Source organism: Myiozetetes cayanensis, unplaced genomic scaffold (assembly GCF_022539395.1).
Source record: "Myiozetetes cayanensis isolate MyiCay16 unplaced genomic scaffold, myiCay2020 scf15, whole genome shotgun sequence".
NCBI classification, from domain to species: domain Eukaryota; kingdom Metazoa; phylum Chordata; class Aves; order Passeriformes; family Tyrannidae; genus Myiozetetes; species Myiozetetes cayanensis.
This window is the reverse complement of record NW_026087159.1, coordinates 12564820-12589795: the sequence shown is the minus strand read 5'-3', so window position 1 is coordinate 12589795 and position 24976 is coordinate 12564820. Positions and strand designations below refer to the sequence as shown.

The 24976-nt window shown below is 41.1% G+C and overlaps 1 long non-coding RNA gene across 9 annotated transcripts; it reads right to left on the bottom strand.

Moving 5' to 3' along the window:
- Nucleotides 1–2878: 2878 nt before the first annotated feature.
- Nucleotides 2879–24960, bottom strand: LOC126637205 (uncharacterized). Of its 9 annotated transcripts, none has more exons than XR_007628270.1 (7): nt 24835–24939; nt 19807–19885; nt 17095–17183; nt 10099–14978; nt 9217–9296; nt 3621–6159; nt 2879–3513 (listed from the first exon to the last, which is right to left on the bottom strand). It is a non-coding gene; the product is annotated as an uncharacterized LOC126637205 (long non-coding RNA). The 9 variants fall into 9 exon arrangements; XR_007628268.1 differs by having other exon boundaries at nt 2879–6159; nt 10099–10260; nt 11067–14978; XR_007628266.1 differs by having other exon boundaries at nt 2879–6159; nt 24835–24960.
- Between the last annotated feature and the right edge of the window lie 16 nt (nt 24961–24976).

Sequence of the window (24976 nt, the reverse complement as noted above, 5' to 3'; positions counted from 1 at the left end):
GTACTTACGGGAGAGATAAGGGAAGACCGGTAGCACGGGCAAAAATCAGAGGTATTAGGAGTTAGGAAATGTTAACTGTGATAGATGCATTTTTCTACCATAATGAGCTCACTGGGAATGCAGTGGGTTTGCTCCACAGAACAGTTAATTAAAATTTTAGCAATGCTTTTTATTTCTAAAACCTGCAGAAGACAGGGCCAGGTTATGGTGTGTTTGATGGTTTAACTGTGGAGATTAGGTTCAGATTTTTCAGTGGTTTTATCCAGCAAGCTAATACTGGATCAACTCCATTCTAAATGTTCAAAGATACCTAAGGCTCATTTTCAGATTTATTTAAGGCAAGTCTATATAGGCAGGTCAGCAAAGAGACAGGTTTTCCCTGGGTGCACTCTGAGGTGGCCAACACAAACTAGTTCTGAACAAGAGCAATATAACTCTGTTTAAACTATTAAGCCCAGCTGAGCTTACCTAACAGTCATGCTTTTGCCAAGTGTAGAATCACAAGATTCTTGACTAACTTAGAGCACAAACAGGTAAAATTTGCATTGTCCTTGGATGGGTAACTTCACAGATGCAAAGCATAAGATCATTAGAACCCACACATGCTTTCATGTTATGATGATCAATGTATGCCTGTATTTTTTCTCAGAAAATAAAATAATTATTCCTGAGGTAATGGTGAACAGCTGGTAGAGAATTTACGTATATGAGTTGTACATAATTTATTCATCATAGGATTTACAAAGATATTTCATTTCCTTTGCAAATGTCATCAGTAGAGAACAGTGGCAACAGATAACTCATACAATCCCCCTTTTATTATTTCCATAGAGTCAAAATACACAGGTCACACACACACCAAATAGAACACTTTAGCTCAAGAAAAGAAATGCAATTGTGAAATGGATTTGCTTGCACAAATGCATAGAAGTTTTCCAATAAAGCAAGAAGGTGCTATTGATTCTGATATACCCACCCCCAAAAACACAGGCTTTGCAGAGTCAATACTATCTTGATTTAGGTTTTAACCCAACCCAAAAGTCTCAGACTCGGCTCCATCCACTTATTGATTTGTCTGGCATGCTGGGTTGTTTTTTTTCCAGAAATGCTTTTCTGCTCTCAAATTTTAGCTAGCTCTCCCAAGAAGAATGTCACAAAGAGCAATTCTGTTCCTTACAACTGAGCTATTGACTATGGTAATAAAAAGGAAAGACAGAAGTCATGTCAGCTTAGCTTCTCACAGGACCTTACAGTGCTCCTTCATTCAAAAACACTTATGTAATCAACAAGCAATGAGTAATGAGTTGCACGATATCAGCAGCCCTTAATTTTCTATCAGGTAGGATAAAAACTTTATAAAGCTGTGCTATTCTTGAGGAATAAAAGATGTTATAACTACCAGCAACACATCAGTTCTTTGCTATTTTGCCACAATACCTCTCCTATTTTTTATTTTTTCTCTTCTGCTACCTGACATCTAAATGTCTATAATTTTAGACATCAAGACCACATGCCAGAAAAAAAAAAATTCACAGCAAGAGAGCTGAAAGATATTATTTTTTCCATTTGTAGACAGTAGTTTCACCTGATGTGCAACTTCAACACCTTCTTCATCTTTTTATGGGGAAGGAGGGGGGTGAAATGAAGGAGCACAAAGAGACAGCACAGCTTCCTTAATAAGCCTTAACAATTTTGCTTTTATTAAATTTGTGCAGAGAAATTGAAAACCTTCAGGTAGGGGCAAAAAAAGCCCTGATGATGAATCATAGAGGAAACCAAGAGAGGAAATAAAGCCATGCTTAGAAGAGATTAAACAAGCCATAAAGTTTTTAATAAAAGTAGGATATAGGAAATAGAAGGAGACATAAGTGATTGATTGAGGTGCAAATGTGTGTGTGGGTAGGAGGAAAGTGAAGGGTGAATTTGTCTGGGGAGAAGATCCATTTAGGTCATTATAGTTCAATATGGCCATGATCCAGAAAAAGGCTTGAGCATATGTTTGGTTTTAACATGTGAGTCACTCTCTCAACATCTGAGCTCTGCTGACTTGCTCAGGCTCAGGTTTACCTGATTACATCAGAATTCTCTGTTGAACTATATCACCCCATTCTGAAGTCTGTAAGCCAACCAACTGAAAGACTGAGTGGCTTTGGATTGGGTATCTTCTGCACACAGAAAAGGACACACTCTGCTCTCCACTATGGCATGAGCTTAAACACGGAAATATATACAGAGGTTGAAGAAGAGGAATGTCAATAGCAACCAGAAGGGATGGATCAGAGGACTGTGCAAATCTTTAACTGCTGGAAAACTGTGCTAAAATTTTATAAGAGATTGCACGTGATAATCAGATTTAATTGGGGCAAAATTACTATGCACTTAATACTTACTTGTGTGGTTCCATCAGTGGTGCCTGTGCTCGCAGGCTGCAGGGTCCCAGCAGAGAAGGAGCATCCCAGGAGCACCAGCTGTGCCACAAACATGCCCAAGGACAGGGCAGAGCACAAGGGGGGTCTCCAAAGTGCTTCTGTGAACACCCTTTATGTTGCAGTCATTAAATGCTGATAACGAGAAATGGATTCTTTGATTGTTCTTTCCACCTCGAGTTTTGATGGAATTTCTGGCCAGGGCACAGGAATGATTTTAGAAAAAATCTGATTAAGTCCATGGTTCTGAACCACTAATGTTGACTCATTACCTTGCGAAAAGACCACAGGTTTAAATCTCACATATTTTTTTCCCCCATCTTCTCATCCCTAGGAGTCCATTCTTCTTTCTTTCTAAGCTCCAATCTTACATTTTCTAGGGCAGAAAGAAATACCATACTGGCTTTTCAGAAAGGAACAAAGTAGGAAAGATTAGATACACACAATACATGTCAGAGTCACAAGGTACCATATTTATTTTTCTTAACTTTGTTTCCCGAGAAATGGGAATAGAAAAATCACAGCTTTCACTGAACAATAAAGTTAATTTCTAGTTCTCAAGGTTTCACAGAAAGGCATTAAAACATAAGTCTTGCAATGTCACCACAAATATCACTTTGACTTCTTGAATTTTCTTCACTTTTGAACTGGCTCTCTGAGGATGCAACTATTCAGTTATACACGCAATTTGCAGAATAGAGGAACCTGTTTATCTAATATGTCACTGAGTTCTTTTTCTCCTAGGAAGCTGTGAAGATGCACAAGAGCAAACATCTATATGTTAATAAAAACAGTATGTTCACGAGGTATTTTTTAAATTGCTGTATTTTATTAATAAGCTAATAGCTAAAAGGTTTCTTTGAAAAAATTCAGAAGTTGAAATTAAAAACCGTGTGTCTTTTTCAGCATTTTAATGTTTCATTTATTGGTAGACTCTCAATCAGCAAGATGAGGTGGCTGATAATTATTCAGGGTTGCCAATTAACCTACTTAGCAGGTCACACAGGTAACTGGAATAGATCGTGTCAAATCTCATTATTGGGATAATAATTTAATCAGCCAGTGCATTGACTGAAGGCCGGAGAATCTGGAGAATAAATTAAACAGGAAAATAAAATCAGTACCTAGGCAGACATTACATTTAAATACGTGAAAACAGTTTATCACACAAACTTCTAAAGCACACTACTCAACTAGCAGCAACCCAGTAAAGTCTGGGGTGGGGGTTTTCAAGCACAGTCACCTTCCCCTGCACATCTTTTTGTGATCTGTGTGGAACAATCCTGGCCCCTCCTTTCCCATACATCCCAGCCTTTTTCAGTTCTTTGTGCCTGGTTTTAGAGCAATGACAAAGGAATGTCAAGTAAGAAAGTCGCATAATGGATAAAATGATATTGCTGGATCTTTCAAGGGCAGGAGAGAAGAAAAATTACAATAAGTGCAATTTTCAGTCATAAAGTCGGTGAGAAAGCTGTGCTTTCTCTATACAATAATGCTCTGCATTTACAAGGCGATTGTATAAATAGGAGGTAGGAAGTGTAGAGCCTGTCTGGAAGCAGATAAACGTTCTCTGGGCAGATGGAGAAAGACCTACTGGAAGGAACAATAACATGTATAAAAAAGGGTTTGATACACACAGGCTACATGTGAGTTTGAAGCAGATACATACTTGTATCTTCTTCAAAGAGATGCACAAACTTGCCTGGTAATTATCAGTTTTAATATTCAAAATACAGACTGAAGAAAAAATACCACTGCTAGTTATTCCTGAACGTGTGAGGTGTAAGGAGCCCCACAGAAGAGACAAAAGTACATGCAAGCCTCCAGAAAAGATGACAATATGGTGAACCTGCCCTTCTGTTCATGGTCTATTTCAATGGTTTACTGTCTACAAAACCAGAAGGCTATAAAAGAAGCCATCACTCCTCTGAGCAGTGGATCATTCAGTTTAAACATATCTCATAGATGTTATAGCCAAGAATTACAGCACTGCTCCAGGACTTGTAATTTATTCACTCAGTAGGGAAAAAAAGTGACTTCAATCTCAGCTCATGATAGGCCTGTAAAATGAAAAACAGCCAGCATGCAAAAATAGCCAGTGTGCCAGGAATGAATGCTGATCTCCTAACTAGATTTGGTTTGGTTTTTTATATAACAAGGATCAAAACCACATGCTTAAGTTACTAGGTATGACCTAGACCACTCACTTATGTTGTCAAATATATTATTTTCAATGATAAATCATCTTGCCACTGAAGCAGCATATATTATAGCCAAAAGGCTGAGCATATCTATCCCAATTCTGGAATTACAGAAGCAGTATGGAGCTCTGAAGTGTCTATTTAGCTAATCAATAACTTCTTAGAACTTTTTTTTCTTTTTTTTTCCCCAAAGACTAAAGCAGGGTAGCACCATCCATGGATGTAACCCATTAGCTCAGGAGTGCCAGATAACAGAACCTGCCTGCAGAGGAAAAATCACTTTCACGTAATTAGTAGAAAACTTAACACTGATGAGTTAAACTTTCTCATTAAAACTTTCCCTGATAAAAAAAAAAGCAACAAGCTTAAAGATAAGAGCTTTACTTACTTATTTATTTTAACATAAAGCAAGAGCTCAAAAGTACTGGATAAATGCAGTGTAAGGGCCTCTCAGGATATGTCAGCAGTTACAAAAGGCCCACAGCTCCCAGTCTGCTTTTCTGGTTCTTGTGAATATTTCCAGTGCTTTCAGCTCACTGCCATTTTTAATATATTAGGTACTAAAGTTATAAATGACTAATCAAATTACATGGGCTAAGATCACAGTAAAGACTGATGGTAGATGAAGAAACTTGATTAGACTACTGAATATTACACCACCCAGCTGTCTAGAAAAATCAGGCTTTATAAATGCTTTGATAAGGCAAAAACATTATTGACTCCATTCCATGATGGTCCAGAGAGCCAACATTTCAGAGGTTAGCTTAGGACACCAATATAGCCGAGGCATGAATCCATAGTGTGAAGGCAGGATATATTCTAAGCAGGGTTTCAAGTCTGGATGGAGATAAGCCCAAGAGCAAGTAACAATATGGATCCACTCTGCTGTATCTGTGAGGAACTTGCAGAGACTGAACATACACAAACTGCATCTTCAAAGATAGATTGTTTTGCATGAGAGGTTTCCTGAGTGATCTCTGGGAAAAGGATCAATGAGAAACTAGGCTTCCCTCTCATTTATTACATTTTCCATTAAAAAAAAAGGTTTTTCTATTATTTTCTCATTTATAATTCACAGTCTGTAATTGTCATGAAAGTAATCCCATTATACTGTAGTCTTAGCACCATTTTACAACTTTTCATTTTAAAAAAGTGTTTTCCAGTTCCACCATTATTACTTCAATTGACAACAGTCACATATATTTGTTAACTACAGACATCGTGAGAAGAATTTCTAGCTGATAATAAAGAACCATAATACAGTGTGATAGCAATTTGGACAGATTCAGACAGGCTAAAATGTTACTCAGCACCTCCTCCCAGCAGTGTGCAGGCTTGAATACTCCTGTTCAGTGCCAGCCTTTCTCATTCCTCTCCTTACCAGACTAACCCTGACCAAATGTCCATTCACCTATAGAGGTGATGTTAATTTGCTGACACCCTTTCAGCAAACTGAACCAGACACTTTGGGTAGGGAACAGCTCCTTCTCCTTCTGGTGAAAATGCTGAGTGCTCACAGCTGCTGCTTTCCACTGAGAAGAAAACAGCAAGCAGGCTTTCATCAGAAGAGGGGGAGACAAGGGAAATGACAGGCTCTGAGCCTCCCCAGGGTTAGAGCAACTCCTCCCCAAGGCAGGCACTGCGATGCTTCCCGGGGTCTGCCCCTGCCACCCCCCAAAACAGAGCTAAACCTGCTGCTGTGTGGCTGCTTTGCCCTGTTCCCCTCCCAGCCCTGACTTCACTCCCTCCTCACAGAGTGCTGTCTCATAGGGTAGATCAGCTACAACCTACTGGGACCCTTATCTGAGCATCTACCCAAATGCCAGGGCTGGGAGAGCAAAGGGCACACTGGTTTGTTTTTGTTGTGTTTTTTTTTAAATCTCATCACAATTGCCTGTTTCTCTGGACAGCAAAAATGGTTTTAAATCACCACAAGCTGCAAAGAGCCTGGACTACTCTATCCCACTCCCTAGGCAAGCATTTTATCATCAGGTAGTATTTTTTACAAATAGATACTATATATTACACTCAACACAGAGTACAGTGATCCCTCTTCAAGCCCTGGTGAGAAAAGCAGTGTTGGAAACTTGGTCTAGGACACAAATTAGTCCCATATAACTTTCCATGCTGAAGGTGTCACTGGCTGCCTGCATCTGTGCTGGGCACTGCTGGCTCAGGAAACGACAAGTTTTTTGGTCTAGGGCTGCAGGACATGGCTGATTTTTGTTTGCCTCTCTGGCTTTCCCACTGCTCACAGAAGAAAGCCTTTATCCTCCAGTAAATGCACAGCTGAACTAATACATTGTCAGGGATTCACTGCAAAAGGACAGTTTGCTTCTCGAGATAATGCTAAAGATTCGCAAGTGTAAAAGCCTGAAACAAAATGTAGAACATTTTAAATATAATGCAGTGAATAACCACGGACTTTCCATAATAATCATCATTCAGTGAATTTATTAATAGAATAAAAGCAATATTGAAGCAAATACATGACCTCTGACACGAAGAATGGGTTGCATTTCATATTACTTTACTTAACTGCCCCCTCCTTCCCCCACCAAACAGAAGCTTTATTGACAAAATGTGCTCTGGTAATTTAGTCTGTAGACTTAAAGAATGTGCAGCTCTGGGAAAAACTGAATTATGGGTTCTATTTGTGAGATGAGGAATGGCATGTAATAACTTAATGAACTGGAAGTTTATTAGTCGTAAAAGAGAGAACTAATGGAATGCGTTGTCTATCAATCTTTTTTTTTTTTAGCTCAAAAATATTCAGGTGGGTAAGCGCCACATCCATTATGCGTTTATTATCTCACTAATACCAATATGTGCTAAAATCTCAGCAAGCCACAAAAATATGTCTCAGCTTCTAATTTAATGGGTATTTTATTAGTCAGTTTTGGAGGCTCTGCTCTAAACCCAGCCCTGTAAAAATATCTACTCAGATATCTGGCCAGCAAAAAATTCACTTGAACACAAGAGGTACCTGCTCACATCATCCAAGGGTGCAGCCTCTGCTCCCTGTACAGACTGCATTCATCAAAACTGGGGAGTGAAAGGAATTCACACACAGTCACAATGACAGCTGCGTTTCAATAGCTATTTATTGCTCTATAGACACATAAGTACAAAAGGACAGCGAGATAACAACTTTAACAAGAAATGTGTAGAGAAGCCAGGCTAATATAAAATGGAAGAATCAAATCCTTGGCTATTAAAGAAGTTTTCTTCACTTTTGCATGGACTTATTTATTTTGCACAATTTAATGATTTGCCTCGAAATAATTTGGATCATGATACTTATGTGTGAATATGCACAATAATGACAATAATAAAGTAGTTTAAAATCTATTACACTGCTTCTCCCAGTCTCTGCTGGTATTATGTCTTAAAAACACAATGTAACAAATATGTTGTTGTGTATGTAACAAATAGAATTTAGCCCTAAATAAATACACAAAACATATGTGCAAGAAACAAAAAAAAGACAGAATAGTAAATTCAGAGTTCAAGTCAATACATGTGAAGGTGTATGTAGAACAAAGCAGTCAGGTTTTAATCTATCACCCCCAATATTTCATGTGCTGCATAGATCCTTGGTTAATTGCAACTTTGACCCTGCAAAAGATCAATTTGTTTGCTTTGATTTGCTTTTCCAGAAATAAAAATAAGCAAGGAAAGAAAATCTGCATTAATTTACCCCTCTAACAGGGTCCTATGGGTTGCTTTTTTTGGTTTATTGGTTTGTTTTTTTTTCAGGTGGCCAGTCTAGCAGCAGGTTAGAAGGCTGTTTAGAAGAACAGTCATAGCCATTCCACTTAATCAGGTAATAGCATACTATCGACATATTAGACCAATTTAATGCATTTTTTTTCCCCTTTATCCATTTACATTTCATCTCAGAGGTCCAATACAATGGGATTTTGAACTATTTGTGCTGAGCACAATCAAAGGGCCAGCAATCCAATAATTTGATTTTCTTGCTGAAGAGAACAGAAGGGAGGGAAAGCCATCTTCCCCTTGCTCCTGCAAGTGAGCTGCAGGCCTGCTACAGGCTTTAAGCTTCCTGTGTAAAACATACCCCAAGGGCAACAGAAGGCCACTCAAATCCAGCTTGGAGGGCATAAGTGGAACATGGCTGTGGCACGTTGGCTTTCTGCCCAGGAATAAATTCCAACCATTAGCATCAAACACTCATCCTGAAGCTCTCAAACTGAAATTAAATGCCATCTATCAAATGAATAAACAATAATAAATTAGAGCAGCAGAAGTAAATTAAAAGAAAATTAATTGCAGTAATTTTTACTGTGGATCATGTGTTCTGGATTGCTGTTCCGGGCTGTACCCCTCAGATTATCTTTCAGCCAATTTTTTCACTACTGGATTTTTGCACACACAAACCAGCCCTCGAAACACAAATTGAATTCATTCATGGTCTACACTACTTGTTACTAAAAGTATAGTTTTAAACGTGATTGCTTTTCCCATGCAAATAATTTTGTTTACTTCTGCTAGTCATAGGTTGAGTCTAAATGAATTGTATCTAAACAAAAATACAGACAACAACAACTAAGCATGCAAAAATGTACCTTTGAATGCCTCAGGTTGAACTGCACATTCTGGTTTAGGCTGTCAAGGAAAATTTCAGCAGGCTTCAGAATTTGGAGAGCTGTGAATTTAAAATGAATTAGTCCTTCAAAAGTGCTCAAAGGAAAAGTAAGCTGTATTCTGGGATAGATATTAAAAGGGGAATTTTCAGTTAGCAGAATTTAATTACCTAACAAATTTTGCCACGATGCCCTGGCTAAACTGTCAATTTTTGTGAAGTAGAAAAAAAACAACGCAATTCAGAGAAACTATTATGCTTTATCTGAATTACAGCTATTATAGCAATAAATTCAGCCTTGTGCTGCGATGGGACAGTATTAAAAAGGAGGGCAAAGGGAAATATCTCACTGAATATTAGTCTCATTTCCCAAAACAAGCTGACTCTTCCCGGGAACTTCTCCCCAAAACTTCCTTAGGGTATGAAATAATTGGCTATTAACCAGTGTGTTCTTGACCCAAAGAATGGAGCAGAAAACATGCAAGACTTGTCTGGATTACAAGGGGAAATAAAACAGAAATTAGAGTAGATAGATACTGACTGAGCCTGTGGCTCTCTGCATTTTGCTAGTTGGGACTTGGAGGCTTTTACCTGCATTTGCACCAGGGCAAAAGACCTGAGAAAAAGAGCAGGCAGAAAAGGGGGAAGGGAAAACAGAATAGCACAACCTTTTTTCCTTCTCAGATTTATTTTCCCTTGCCTGCTTGCCCTGCAATTAGCATGGGGCTGTGAAGTAGGAAGACTGCCACATCCATAGCATCACACTGCCGGTGCAGAGGGCATCTTGTCTCAACCCAAGGCAAAAGGGAAGTTACAGAAAAAGTGTCTGCAAGCTAAGGAAAAAAAAAAAAAAGCAAACTCTTACTTATCACAAATCCTGTGAAGAATCTTCTGAACAAGTGATATTTTCTTTTTTTTGCCTCTTGTAAATGTGATCACCTGTAACCTCCCAAAACCCCGAGGGCTGCCCCAGCACCCTGAGCAGCCAAACGAGGAATGGTTGAGGATGCCAGGCAGTTCCCGTGCCCTGGAAGGATGAAAACAAGTTGTTAGTATGCACCAGGCAGTGCTGAGGGCTGAGCCTGCTGCTAATAAGTGCCAGGCAGAGGGCTCAGGTCACAGTTTTGCTAAATTCTATGCACTTGGTACACCTGTGAAACACCACATCAACAGGCAGCTGGGCTCACACAAGTGCAGGGCAGTGTAACCAGGGTGCTGGGGCAGGTCTTAATGCTGGCTCATGGTGGTTCATAATGGTCCCCAGGAAGTGTCTGTCCACTACAGATGACAAACAGGAGGCAATAAAGGTGCTGGGATGGGCTATGATCTCGCTGGCACCACAGATATGTGATGCACTAGCTTGGTAGGATCAGGAGGGGGATGTTCAGCTGCCATGGAGGGCTGCTCTGCATGGATCCAGCTCTACAGGGAGGACAGGCCAGGACATCAAGGAGGGAGAGCTGCCCTTTATGTGAGAGAGCAACTGGGGCCCCTGGAGCTGTCTGTGCCTTGGCACAGGTGACAAGACAGTTGGCAGCATATGGGCCAGGACCAGAGGGCATCCCATGCTGGCTGACATTATGGTGGGTGTCTGCTACAGGCCACCTGATAAGGAAGGAGCAGACGAGGCAAAACACTGCAAACAGTCTCATACTCAAAGGCCATCAAGGGTCAGAGCACTGAAGGAACACTGAGTGCTGCTAATGAAGTAGCAGAACACACACACCACAATATGCTCCTGGTAGATTCTAGCTTGGCTCCATCTACCCTAAACAGTGGTTTTCATCCTCTGCATAAGCATTCTGCTGCTGGTCAGAGGATGGTGAGTCCTACCTGTAGAGCACAGACCTCCTCAGAAGTCCCCATGTTTCCTCCCTGTCTTACACCCCATCAGAATGTTCTGCAGCAGAAAGAAAGGTTCTGTCCTCTCCAGCCTTACCCTGCTGATCATCATTTGATGCCCTGAAAGTGTAACACATGTAAACACAAGGTACTGGCTGCAAATTTTGACAAAACATTTCTTTTCACATGGAAAAAAGGAGGTTGTTTGTGTAGGAAGTGTGTGTACCTGCTTTAAATAAGATCTCACTCTATTTCAAAAGCCTTCACCTGCCATATATCCCAAAGTATCTGAATAGAAAGAAAGGTAAGTGGAAAAACTTTACAGATTTGAGTAAAATGAAAAATTACTGTAACAGGTGTTTCAGCAGTTTACATAATGCCTGAGTTTTTACCTATATTGAGGCCCTTCAGCATAAACATAAGTGGGATTCAGCTGTAAAACAATTTAATTTTCATTAATGGGAAAGAATATTATCCCCAACACTGTGCTTCCCCATTCTTGTATCTGTGTGGCAGGAATTTCTCTGATTTTGTTGCAGTCAGGGTCCCCTATATCACAGAAATATGGCAGGCAGAGCCAATTTTGCCTCAGTTTTTTTACATACTCATATAGTGGCAGAGAGATCAGACAGCAAACAGAAAGTCCTGTGGCATATTCTAGAAATGTGGGACCATTTCTAGAGAATTTGAGGGAGGAATTTTAATATATTGAGAAGAGTCTATAACTTCAAACACAAATTAGGATCCTTAATGTCCTTTAAATTCTATGGTAAGCTGTTCAGATTCAGTGAGTGCCTCAGGATCTTGCCTCGCTACATTCTTATGCACACCTCCATAATATCAGTGCTTTGCTTATTCCCCATTTCAGTAACTTTAAATACATGATGAATTCTCTCATGCTGCAAATTTATCTTCATTGAGCTATCTTTTGATCCTGGGCATTAACTCTGATCAGCACTAAGGCAGAGACAGTCTATCCAATTAGCAGGTGACAGCCTCAGAACCTCAGGACAGAGCACCTCCGTTGCACTGCCTTCCAGGAGGTTTGACCTCAACAAACATTAGATGAACCTGGCCATGGTACTTGTCTGCCTGCCTCAGCTCCTCTGCTCAGACAGCACTTTGACCGTGAGCAAAGTTATATTCTGCTTTCAGAAGGTGCCAAAAAAGGATGGCTTTAGGTCCGTAACTTGCTAAGCTCTGTTAATACAGCTTTGTTCTGACACTAAGCAATTACATAAAGCATCTTGACTTTCTCTGTATAAAAGCAACTCATCATCAGATGCTCCCTTGTATGGAATCCAAACAACTTGTTTTCTAACATCAGCAAAACCAAGTATATCTTTCAGAGGTGATGGGTTCTGTGTTCCCTGTAGGCTGCTTTGATACTGATGGCATCCAGCAGTCTCTGTCCCACACAGTAGCTACACCTGGGGCAATGACCACCTTGTTTTATGTTTTCTTTTATCCAGAGCAAGGGGCTTCTGAGCCATAGTCAAGGTTCCTGGGCACTGCACAGATACCAGCTGTAGTACTGGGTTCAGAGTCAAGTAAGCCTGGACTTTGTTTTGCCAGCAGTTTCAAAGCACAGGGGGAATCCAATACCCCCACCTCCCTGTTTTGTACCTCCAGTTAATCTGTTTGTACCTGTTGATGTCAACTGATTCCTGTTTGATTTTACATTGCAAAACCCCAGAGCTATGAAAGCAAGAATGCCAAGACTTGAGAATGTGCTGTAAGCTGGACGAAATCAGTCACTTTCCAGATGTTCCTGGATGCCTGAGGATGTGTGAAATGGGGCTGTGCTGAGGAACTCTTAGATGACAGCAGGTGTGAAATGCCTAAGTGTGAATGAAACACAGCTAGAATGGAAAAATAAAACTCCAAGATCTAGTAATGGCCCCAATAATTTCTGAAGCTAAGTCTGATTGACTGTGGGACTGTATTCCTTCAGCACCTCAGGTTGGTCATTAGCGCTGAAACCAATGTGTGGTCATGTACACAGAGCACCAGAACACCAGGAAAAATGCAGGCACTTGTGTTCTTACAGTAGCTCCTGCTTGCTTGCCTTTGCCCAGCTGGGAATCACCACACTGGTCTGCAACAGGGGAGTGCATGGGTCTTGGTCCTGGCAGAAGACAGGCTCACACTGCCTCTGGGGACAGAGGGGCAGAGCTACAGAAGCATTGGTATCTCTTGCTTTTCAACACCCAATATACAGGAAGGAGAGAACAAGCTGTGGCTGCCCTGCTGCCATATCAGCCTCAATCTATTCCAAGAAACAAAGCAAACTGCAGCAGGCACTCGTTCATAAACATCGTAAGATATCACCTCACCTCAGCATCACACCAGGACAATTAGCTTCAGCACTGTTTTACATGGACACAGCTTTCAGTTCCAGCATTTGGTTACTTCTGAGAACCCTGGGATCACCAAACCATGCTCTAAAAATGGAGTTTACCCTATTTTTCTTTTGCAGTCCCTCCTCTGTGCTTCTTCCACTTTGACTAATTTTTTTTTTTAATTTTTTTGGTAGCACGATTGATTGGAAGTCTGTCTTGTCAGCCTCTGTCCAGTCCTGCGTTTTTCCAGGCATTTTACATTCAGTACAACAGATCTAAAACTAGAGCTGAGATCATAAGAACAGAAAAAAAGGATCAAGAAGAAAATCTTCCAATCCATCGAGAACATCACTCCTTCATGACTGAAGTGTGTTGTACAGAAAGAGTAAAGTCAGAGAAAATTGCTTTAATCTAACATGGAGCAAGGAACACCATTCGAATGAGAAGAGCCATATTATCACTGCTGAAGTTACAGTGCCTTTCCTGAACTTGCTCAAACCACCACTTGCCTGGATTCTTGCTAAGGGTTAAGAGAACTGAACACACAGTCCTTTCTGAAGGGATGTCTGGGAAAGGGCTGGAGGTGAACGTAACACAAGGAAACCTGGAATGGGGAGGAGGACTAAAAATACAACTTTACTCCTCTGCAAAATCAATTCAACTAAAATTGGGTAAAAGAACAAGATGATGTCTCCCTCCTACAACACATTCCATTCTTTATGTTAGCACTCAGTTAAACAAAAATAAAGATTAGCTAAAGATTAGCTCATATTAATATAGAGTAAGTTCTGATGCCTAAATTTTAACACAATGTGCCAGCACTACATTCCTTTTTGTTTAAAATGAGAATTAGAATCTTTCTAATAAAAAGGTTTCTAATAAACTGAAAAGTACATGATATTTTTCCTATAAAGAGAAAAGTGGTCATCACCAACAGAGATGAAAGTAATTGAGAAGATTCTTAAAAATAGGGGGAAAAAAAAGATACGGGGAACAAATTCAGTTAATTCTTCTTTTCAGGATCTAATTAACCTCCAAAACTGAGTCTCCAGCCTTTCCCATGTGTTTCAATGCAATGGAGAATGTCCCTTGCTACAAACTGTAGGTCTGATTTAATGGAGCTTTGATTGAGGATAAAGACAGAAGAGTCAGTCTCTGGTACCCTCTCTTCACACTGAAAAGTGTCCAATTCCAAAGGCGAATGCACTCAGCTCAGTCATCCCAATTAAAGTGTCAGCTGCTATTCAGCATAAGCAAAGATAGCACAAAGAATTCAAAAGAATCAGCCATTGCAGCATATTTACAAAGGCAGCACAGCAATTGATGTTGGTCACGAACAGCAAAGGAAACCACATGTTATTTAAACAAAGAGATGTACATACTTACAGGTATATATTTACCCATACAGTGCTCATACACATATATATTACAAAACAAAATTATATAAAAAAGAGTAGAAACCCTTTGCTCTCTCTCGGTCATCCTCTTGAATCTCTGTATGAAAGTAAGTGGAATTACAGCAGAAGCTGAAACATCTGGATGTTGAAACAGTGTCTTCTGGCTGCAAGTAAAAAGTGTTAAAAATAAATAAATTTTCATATATCTTTTTTTTTTTTTCCAAGGGTGTCTACAACAACTCATCTAGTATGCACAGCACACTTAAACCCTGGTCTTACACTGATGTCAGCCTGCCAAAATCCCTCATGGCTCTGGAGGAATTCCTGTGCTGAGATGAGGATCCGGCCTGATGCCGACCGGGTCATACCCTGCAGTGGTGCCTGGCACAGATCTGCTGACATCTCCGGAGGTTCTGCGTCAGTGCTCGTGGCACTCTGCTACATTCAGGTCAAATCACCTGAAATGCTCCAGCTTCTTTGTTTCCCAAATGCCTACCAGTTACTATATTTTTTTTATCAGAAAGAGTGGAAGTGACAGAGAGAGTTCCCTGCCAAAGGTTATCTCCCAGCTCATCGTGTGTGTCCTTCTGCTGCCACATCCAATAAATCATTAACACCGTCTGTTCCAGGCAGGCTTCCCTGGGACTGCTTCTGTGGGACCAGCATGAATTTCTGCAGGCTCCTGCAATAGGGAGGACAAGCTGGGCTGGCACCACAGCTCTGTGTGGACATGGCCAGCCTTCCAATGCTTGTGAAATGATCTTTCAAAGTTCGGCTTTCAACTGCTACTGTTGTTTCCAAGAACAAAAGAGACACAGGCAATTGGGCTGTGCTCAGCAAGAACAAAGCTCACCCACAGCAGTGGGCATCTCCCCAAAGTCCTCTCTACTGGCTTGAAAGAAAGGACAGGGATGCACTGCTCCTCTCAAACTCCCAGAAGAGTCCCAATGAAGGGACCACCTCAGGGGTTTTGGACTAGGTGGATGTTCGGGCTCACACAGAAAGAGCTTCAGCCACTTCTGCTGACCCCACGTGGATCAAAATTACAGGGGAGGCTGCTGTGTAATGAGGTGGTAATTTCTGGCTCCTCTTATTTGAAAGCAAATTCACTCCCAATAGCTTAACACAAGACATTCATAAAGTCCTTCTTAAGCCCTTGAAGATCCATCTCAATTTCCTGTGCAACAGCTGGTGTGGGTTTACAATAAATGGGAATAAACTGGTACACGGCCCGTGCTCTTGTAATTGGCACAGTGATGGGCTTTGCATCCCTTTAAATATTTGTGAAGCCAGATGACCCAGGCAAGCAGCAACAGGATGCCACCCCAAAGCACAATTATTTTATAGCTTCTATTTATTTTTTGGACTATCAAAATTTATGACAATCACTAAAGCAGACTGATTAAACCCCAAGCATAAACACACCATGACAGAGAAGTTGTTTTGCTATCATCCTTAGGAAGCGTCTATTTGAAAAGTACATGGCAATATCAAAGAGCTCTCTATTGATTAAGCTTTGAAAATAAAATTGCGCCACTTATCATATGCTGTTTGCAAAAATGCCAATCATTATAATACTCAGATAAGCATATATTGCGTCTTCCCCCTGAACTCGTTAAGTTTATTACTGAGACTCTATCCTGAGCTGCCTACATGTGGAAAAAATATCATTCAGATAACACATTAACATTTATAACCAGTATTTAAAGCTGCACATGGTGCCATCACAAATGATAAGGGTCTTGTCAGCACTTCCAGCATAAGATTAATTTGTGGGAATAGAGGGAGGGAGGGAGTGGCAACACTGTATTTCAGCTATTTTAAATGACACCAACACGAAGCCTGACATCCAAGTTGTCAATCTAATTGTACCTATCTTTCAGAGATAGGTGCATCTTTCATGTCCACGTTCAGTTTAAAGAATTCTCAATACAGCATTGTAAACTACCTGGCAGGGGCTGTCATTCTGCTTGTGCATACAGCATCCCACACAATCATAATTCTAGATCTAAACCTTCATATTACAAAAGCTCTTAAGGTATGGAACAAAAATTATATGACCCCCTCCTCACAGCTATACTTGCACTCTACAGAAGAAGGAAAGAGATAAGCAAAACAGCTAATAATACAACAATGAGATTGGTTTGTGACTCATGTTATCAGATGTTCCTGCAGTATCAAAATACTAACAATACTGAGTACAAATTGTAATAGCAGAAAGGGTAGAAAATAACAACTAAAACTCTTTTTTGCAGGGAGAAACTTGTAGGTGCAGCTCACCTGCCTCGAGCCCAGTTCTGCTGCAGGTACAGAGTAAGCTGTGGTTTGTGAAATGAGACCTGTGCAGCTGTTGATGTCAAAGTATTCTGCTAAAAGAAAACATATTTAAGATATTTGTATTACTAAAAAAATAATTATCAAAAGTAAAAAAGCAGTTGTCATAAGGCAAGAGAGACTTCAGAAAGACACAACATCTCTAAAAGGGAAGGTACTGAAATGCTTATACTTGACATGGTCTGGACCACCAGCCAGTTTATAAGTAAAGAGCTGTAAAGGAATGACCTCATCCCTATATAATTCCAAGTCCATCAGTAGCACCAGCTAGAAATAATAAAGCCAAACACTTCTATCTGCAAAAGGAACAATATTTCTAGTCAGAAATCTCAAATGCTAACCAGTGCACTGGTTGCAAAGCACAAACACTCTGGAGGAAATGCGTGCTCAAATGGGTTTTCCAGATTCTAAGCCAGAGTTGATTACCAAGGCTGACTGAGCTGTCCTCTTCTCCTCCCAGCTTTACTTGCTGCTCAGTCACAAAGTGGACACAAAAATCTCCTGCTGTGCAAAGGCTTTTATTGCTTTACAGGAAGCAGACTGATAGAGGGTAAAAAAAAGAGGCCACGTAAAGGACGGGCAGTTATTCAAAAATTATATGCTTTGGAATGGAAAGAAATACCACAAGTGTTACAGAATGCATAAGGACACTTCATACTGAGGCCAAATATTCATGCCCTCTTGCCATAGCTGTCCCACTTCACATGGAATCTCATGGACTAGAAAGACACCACACAAGGAACAAGATCCCCCTGTGTAGCAGTGAGGCACAACACTTATCCTCTGAGTATTCAGCAGATTCAGGTGCTCCCTGGCCCCATGAAGTCAAAGGGAGATTAGTCAGTGGCTCAAGTCTAGGTCAGGATTTTATGTATGTCTGCATTGTGCTTTGTGCAATAACAACTCAGGGAGCTACTTCAGATGCCAAATAAATTTTGAGGTTTCTGTGGAGTTTGAAATACTTTACTCTAGGTGATTCTCCCCAACATATTAATGCAACCACCATTCTCATAAGTTCTAATTGTCCCATCAATTTCTTTTGATGCCACTTGGAGTTGTACATCACGCTTCAAAGTCAGCATCTGTAATACCAACCTCCACAAAGAGAAATATTATAGGGTATTTTTCAGGTAAATGATTACTGCTCAGAGACAGCAAAGTTTCTGGCTAGAGTGATGTGGAAAAGACCGTAGGAAATCAGGAAATGTTTTTCCTTAGTCAAAAAATGAAGTCTTTAATTTTCAGAAACTTGACTTTTCTATCCTTGGAAAGACAAAACAGAAACTATTTCTTCCTAAAAGCTAATGACGGGGGAAGGAGGAGGGTGGTTGGGGTTTTTTTGGGTTTTTTTTGTTTTTTCTGATTCATTATACCCTCATTTCAGAGGCAAACTGGGGAAAATGAATTCCATCTCAGCCAGACCCAACACACCGAGGCCAGGCTGAAACCTTTCAGCCTGTTGGGGCAATTCTCAGTCACTTCCACTCACTTGAGTGGGAAAATAAAATCTCTAGTAGCACCATCTTTCATCAGACCTGGTTCAAAATTTTTGTGAAGGGAGGGGACCTTGACTGGCAGCCAGACAGGCACACACACCCCATTAAATTTCTTGTTAGAAACCAGGTGGAAAACACAAAAGTCAATGACAACCCAACATTTTTCTTCAGTCAGCAACTGTTCGCAAACATCTCATGGAATTAATTTAATGGAAAGATCTTTTGGGAACACATGGAGTCTTAAAAAATGCTGGTGTTTTTTTCTAATCATCTCATTTTTTTTTCTGGAGTGAAACCAGAATTGTGTGACCTCTGTGCATAGTGACAACTCAATGACACGGCTCTCATTCTGCATGTGGAATACGAAATGCTCACCGTGAACTGCTCAAAAATAATCCTCAGGCCATGATTATTCATAGAAATTATTTGGTGAGTAATTTCAATTAAATAAATTCAAGGAATCAAGAAAAATAGGCTAAACTAATAAAATGTATTATTTATGATGAATAATTCATTTGAAGGAACTTTCTCCCACTGTTGCAGAAAGCCAGCTCAAGGCATAGGGCACTGAAGTCTCACTTAAGCCCTGTTCTGAGGTCTTAATTGGGGGCTTTCATGATGAATCACTCTGGGCTGGCCCTCTGCCCAGGACTGAATTTCACCCATTGCTCCTGCTCCTCACATATTGCTGGATATGTCATTAGCACAGTGGGATTTGTGTTCTTTCAACATCACTGCCATAAAAATAATGATATGGAGAGATTTCATTATGTTTCTTTTACTACTAATAAATAAAGGGAAGAAACCTCTCACATAACTCACTAGACTTTCAACAGTGAATATTCATCACACCCATACATCAACTGCATTATGCAAATATGAGCCCCACGTCCATTGAAGTAAAGCAAGAAGACCCAATAATTTAAACAAGACTCTCTGAATCACTAAAATCACTTGTGTGCACTTGTGCTTGCATGATGGGACATTCCCAGTTAAAAATATTCACGGTATGTAACACATAGATTATGACCCTGAGGAAATCTGAAAAATTGCACTTATAAATGGTAGTGGTAGATATTACTCTAGACATTCACGCATTTGAAATGCAATAAATGATAAATCCATTGTCATTTTAAGGAGAGGGAAAAAAAAAAGAACCAACCAGACTTTTTCTTTTGTTCCTGATGCTCAGAAATGCCAGCACAGAATATCTATCATCAGAAAGATTCATCTCGTTGTTCCTATCAGAGAAAAAGACCCATTGACACGATGAAACAAAGCACTTCCAAAAATATTTAAACCACTCAGTAAAACATAAGTGCAGGCTTTGAAGTTAAACATTTGTTCAGAGATCTGAGCCAAATCCCACTGAAATCAGGAGTCCTTCCATTGACACCAAAGGGCTTTGGATCAGACATACTACTTTGCTGAATAGGATGAAGACATCCATAAATATCAACTGTCTTACAGTACCTTGCTGGGCCCTGTGATAAAAGGTGTGAATGTAGAAGGGGAGTGGAGATTTATTTTTCTAAGCAAGAAAGAAAAAAAAATTGGGCTAAATCAAAAATAATGTTCCGTCTTAATTACACAGCCATGAGTCTCTCAGTATCCCCAAAGTACAGGTTACCTGGAGTGCTTCCTGACACACAGCTTCTCTAGCATATTTCCTGCTGAAACCAATATTACTGCTATTATAACACACAAAATTCTCTTCTTTAGACAGTTAGGATTAATGATACAAAACATCAGAAACTGATAGTTCTACTGCTGTGGTTTGTACCACCAGTGTAGAATCACACTGTGCTGTTACAAAACAGATTATCCCAGATATACTGAAACAAATGATGATAAAGTCTCTCTTTGCAAAAAAAAAAAATATGTTGCAGTGAGATAATGGGTCTCAAAACTGCTTCCTGGGAGGAAGCAGAAACTGAGGGAAGAGTTAGAAAGCCTGTTGATTTTAAGTCATAGTTAATTAAATTCTTTTATTTATACAGTAGGTAGTCATGACGTGTCAGTAAACAGTATTCTGAAGTAGGCCAGTTCTCCATATGCTTAAATGGTTAGGAGAAATGAAGCTAAAAAATTCATCTGGAAACCAAAGAAATTCGTTACAGTTGATGGCAAAGGCAATTAGTGACTGCCAGCAAAAGGCAACTCAGCAGACACCACATACTCCAGAGCACCCCTGTGCCCACAGACTGGCTCATCCACCAGCTCCCCTTCCACAGAGACTTCATGACAAACATGTCTCTCCTCTGGCTCTCTCGGGCGGGCAGTGCTCCAGTTTGCTGTTGCTGGGCAGCAGGGGTGAGCGGGGATGGAGGCAGGGCCATGGTGGGCAGAGCCTGCCAGCTCCTTCCTCCCTGCCCTGTGTGCTCACTCTCCTTCAATCACCCCCTGCTCATTCCTTGCCCGAAGGAAGCGAAAGCCAGAGACTCCTCTCTCATCCTGTCCTTTACAGCATACTTCCCAGTGCTGCTGGATGAGATAAAACCTTGGATTACAAGTAACAATTATTTTGCATGCTGCTCACTGCTAAATCTGGAAACCATTTATTACCTTAATAATTACTTTTAAGTGAGGCTTAAAAATATCCCACTTTATAGTACAGGAAAGATCCCAGCACTGTACGTAGTTATGGAGGGAGAATGTCTCCAGTTCCAAATAGGCACACATATACAGAGAGGCACAGAGAGAGAGCAAGAACACAGGGTACTTTTTGAAGAGCAATGATGATTGTCTCAGAACCCTAAAAGCTGACACAGAGGAGGCACTTCACATGTAGTTCAGGATTACAGAGGAAGGAACACATGAGATCATTAAATAACTAAATTTACAAATTCCCATTATTTTACTACATAAGTCATCATGTTTTGTTCACAGAAATAAACATTGGCATCTATTAACACTACATGAATAAACTCTTCTTTACTTGCCAGCAGCATCCGGGCTATGTTAATAGTTTCTAATGATCAATAAAGCTTAAATCCTTCCATCCATCCAATTCACAAAGTTTTTTGCTTCCTTTCTCCTGTCTTCTTTATTCCATGAGACTTTGTGGATATGTTTCTTCCTTCTTCATTTATATACAGAGAAACAAAACCAGATAAACTGATAGACAAAGATGTGTAAGTAGTGCTTAGCATTCACCTGCAGACACAATGTGGAGAAAGAAAATTATCCCCACACTTCCAGACTTTTTCTGCTTTTTGATATTTACGCTCCCAGAAGGACAACAGCATGATGTGCACTAGGCAGGAAGGGTGATGATCTGTGCCAAATTTTATGCTTATGCTTCGTGCCATGGTCTGGCTGTTTTTACTCCCTGCCAGCAGATCAATAAAGTTGTGACTTCAGGACCATGCAAGAGTCAAGAGCTGTTCTGGTGTCTGTAGCAGCACAGGACTAACAGATTACTTGAAGTGGGTTAAGGTTGGTGTCAGGCAAGTATTCAGTTCATACTTGCTCTGCAGCAGTCTGGAAGTGCCTCGTGGGAAACAGGTATGGGATAATTAAGGGCTCTTAAGCCAGCAGATAAGGATATTACAAGAATAAACAATTCAAACTTAAGGTAAATAGATGTGGTGTTGTAGAAAGCACAATTTTTTACATGTGGGAGATGAAACCTCTTGGAACAATTCACCAAATATTATGGCAGATTTTCACCACAGGCAATTGGTCAAATATGCCTGGGAATGTTTGGGGTTTCAGTTTTTTGTTTTTCTCTTCCTTCTTCCTATGAGTATGATCTAGTTTAAACAGGAATTAATTTCAATTTAGCTGATGGCCTGGGTTATGCAAGACCCAAAAGCCACAATGGTTCTATTAAGCCTCATAATCTATGAGACTGTACTCAATCTTCATAACTGCACAGAAAGGGGGATGAGGGAACACAGCAAAGTGTTTGGGAAAAAGGAAACCTTTACAATGCTTACAAATCAGGCGTAACAGAGTTACCCCAAACCCTCATGGGCTGCTGTATCAACCTGCCTCCTGGCCTTCCATTCCTGGAGGCTCCCAGATGTTCCCAGCCTGAAAACATTCCCGCATTCAGCATGCAAAATAAAAAGGCAGTAAAACAGGTGGAGGAACAAAGCTGTTCCTTTACACCCTGTTTTTAATTGAAGGGATTATAAAACACTTCAGGCATGCTGAGAAATCATGACTTTGTTCCTAAATAAAAAGCTGTAGCTATTATTTTTTTTTAAACCCTTGTTCCTCCTCCTACAACACTGGTTATTATATGCATGCATTTGCAGTGTAATGGAATCAGTATCATCTCTGTGTCTTATTACTGTTGCAATCCCCTAACATGCTGTTCCTTCCATCCCACATGAATCTGGTAATTACTGCTGAGGCATGCCATGCGTACACTTTCCCTTCCAAGGCAGCACCAGCAGTTACCACAAACACATTTCCTACGTACTAGTAAACACAAGCAAGTGGGACAGTGTACATTGCCTCATAAGCCAATTTCGGGGCATGATCCTTGCTCGCCAGAAAGCTGCACGTGACTGAAAACTCATGGACATGAAACAAATGCACACTGTGAGATGAGGGGGAAATGCACTTGGACTTCTGCCTTCATTTTTGCTGTGTGTTGGAGTGAGCCCTGTGAGTTCAGGCAACACTGTGCAGGCAGGTTACAGGAACGTGTGTGCCTCTCTGCATGTGTCAGTGTGGGCAGGTGTGTGTGAATATGCTACTTTCAGAAAGAGATAAAACAAAACAAAAATCAGCCTAGGTCTACTTTTACCTCCTCTTTTTAGGCTCATGCCCCCAGACTGTGTTAGAAAAAGCTGAAAACAGGATTTTACATGCTGTAACTAGTCCAATTTTGCTCCCCAAACACCATATCCTACTGTTTAAAGCTGAAAACAAGCAAAAAATCTCACAGAATAATAATCTGGTTGATGGTGTATTAGTGTTGTAAAACCGCAGATCTGCCACAAACATCTTTCCTGATCATAGCAATTTGCTCTCCTGAATTCAGCTGGATAAAGAGAGTTAGAATAGAGCAGCTCTGAGTGCCTTTCAGAATCCCTGTCTTATTGAAATTCACACAGCACCACAGCAAAAGCATGCTCCAATGTGGGATGCTCCTGCTCTTTCCACAAGCTCTCCAAATTTTAGATAGGAAAACTGCAACTGCTCCAATCCCAAATGCAAACTCCAACACTGTTCCTGCCCAGGAGCACTGCAAAGGCATCTGTGCTGGCTGCTGCAGGATGTTGCCTTTTCCAGTTTCAAGAAGAGATAAAGAACAGACAGCACATTTCTGCTGCTCCTAAAATGTAGGCTCTGATACGTAATGGCTAAAGAACACCACGAGATGACAGTGCCACTTTTTCCAAGTCCAGCACTCTTTTGGCAGCAAACCTTTACATTCTCAAGACTAAGTAAAGTGCATATAGTTCCCAATAAGAATCTGTCAATAATGCACCCTGCCATACTAGCACTTTAAAATTCATTGTGGAGTGTCTTTTGCTTTTTTTTCCCCAATGTGAACCCAAAGTTTTACCTTTCAGATAAAGATCAAGAGCAGACAGTCTTTCCCATCAAACAGATCTGTGCCCAGGGCATGGGGCTTAAGCGAAGTCACAACAACCCACATCCACCATCCTGTTCTTTTTAAAGGCAGCCAAACGCTACACCACAACATTGCAATGGGGCAGTGAGACTAGTCCAGCCAGTGGGAATGATGGCGTTAGATGTGGGCTTGGCTGCTCAGCACTCGGGGGAGCATTCCAGAGGGTGCAGGGATTCAGGCACGAGAACGCCGTTGCCTGCCAGCCCGGCTTGGTGGAAGGTGTTGAACTTTCCCTGAACGTGTAGAAAACACCAACGCGCTGGGCAGAGCTCGGCACGGCAGTTTGGGAAAGGGGCTGCTGCAGCCGGAGCGGGGGGATCGATGCTGATGCCAGATCCGGGATTTGCAGAACCGCTGCTGCAAGAGGCAGACGGTGCGTGTGCGGGGTGTGCGTGATGTGCGGGGTGTGCGTGTGTGCGGGGTGTGCGTGTGTGGGATATGCGTGTGTGCGGTGAGCGTGTGTGCGGTGCGGGCGCGCTCTCCGGCTGGCTTGTGCCGAAGAAGCTGCTTGACTTGCTCTCTGTTTTTGAGGGCACGGATTTAGGGACCCGGGGCCAAAAATTCTCCGGACCCAGGTAAATCCTGGCTCGTTACCTTATTCCCCTTCCCGGCTCCGAGTGCCCGCGCTGTCCTGCAGGTGCTGTCAGAGCGCTCCCGCGATGCGCAGCCGAGCCGGGAGCGGAGCCGGCTGCGAGAGCCGCGGAGGGAGGCGGGGTGGGGGGGGACGGGGACAGAG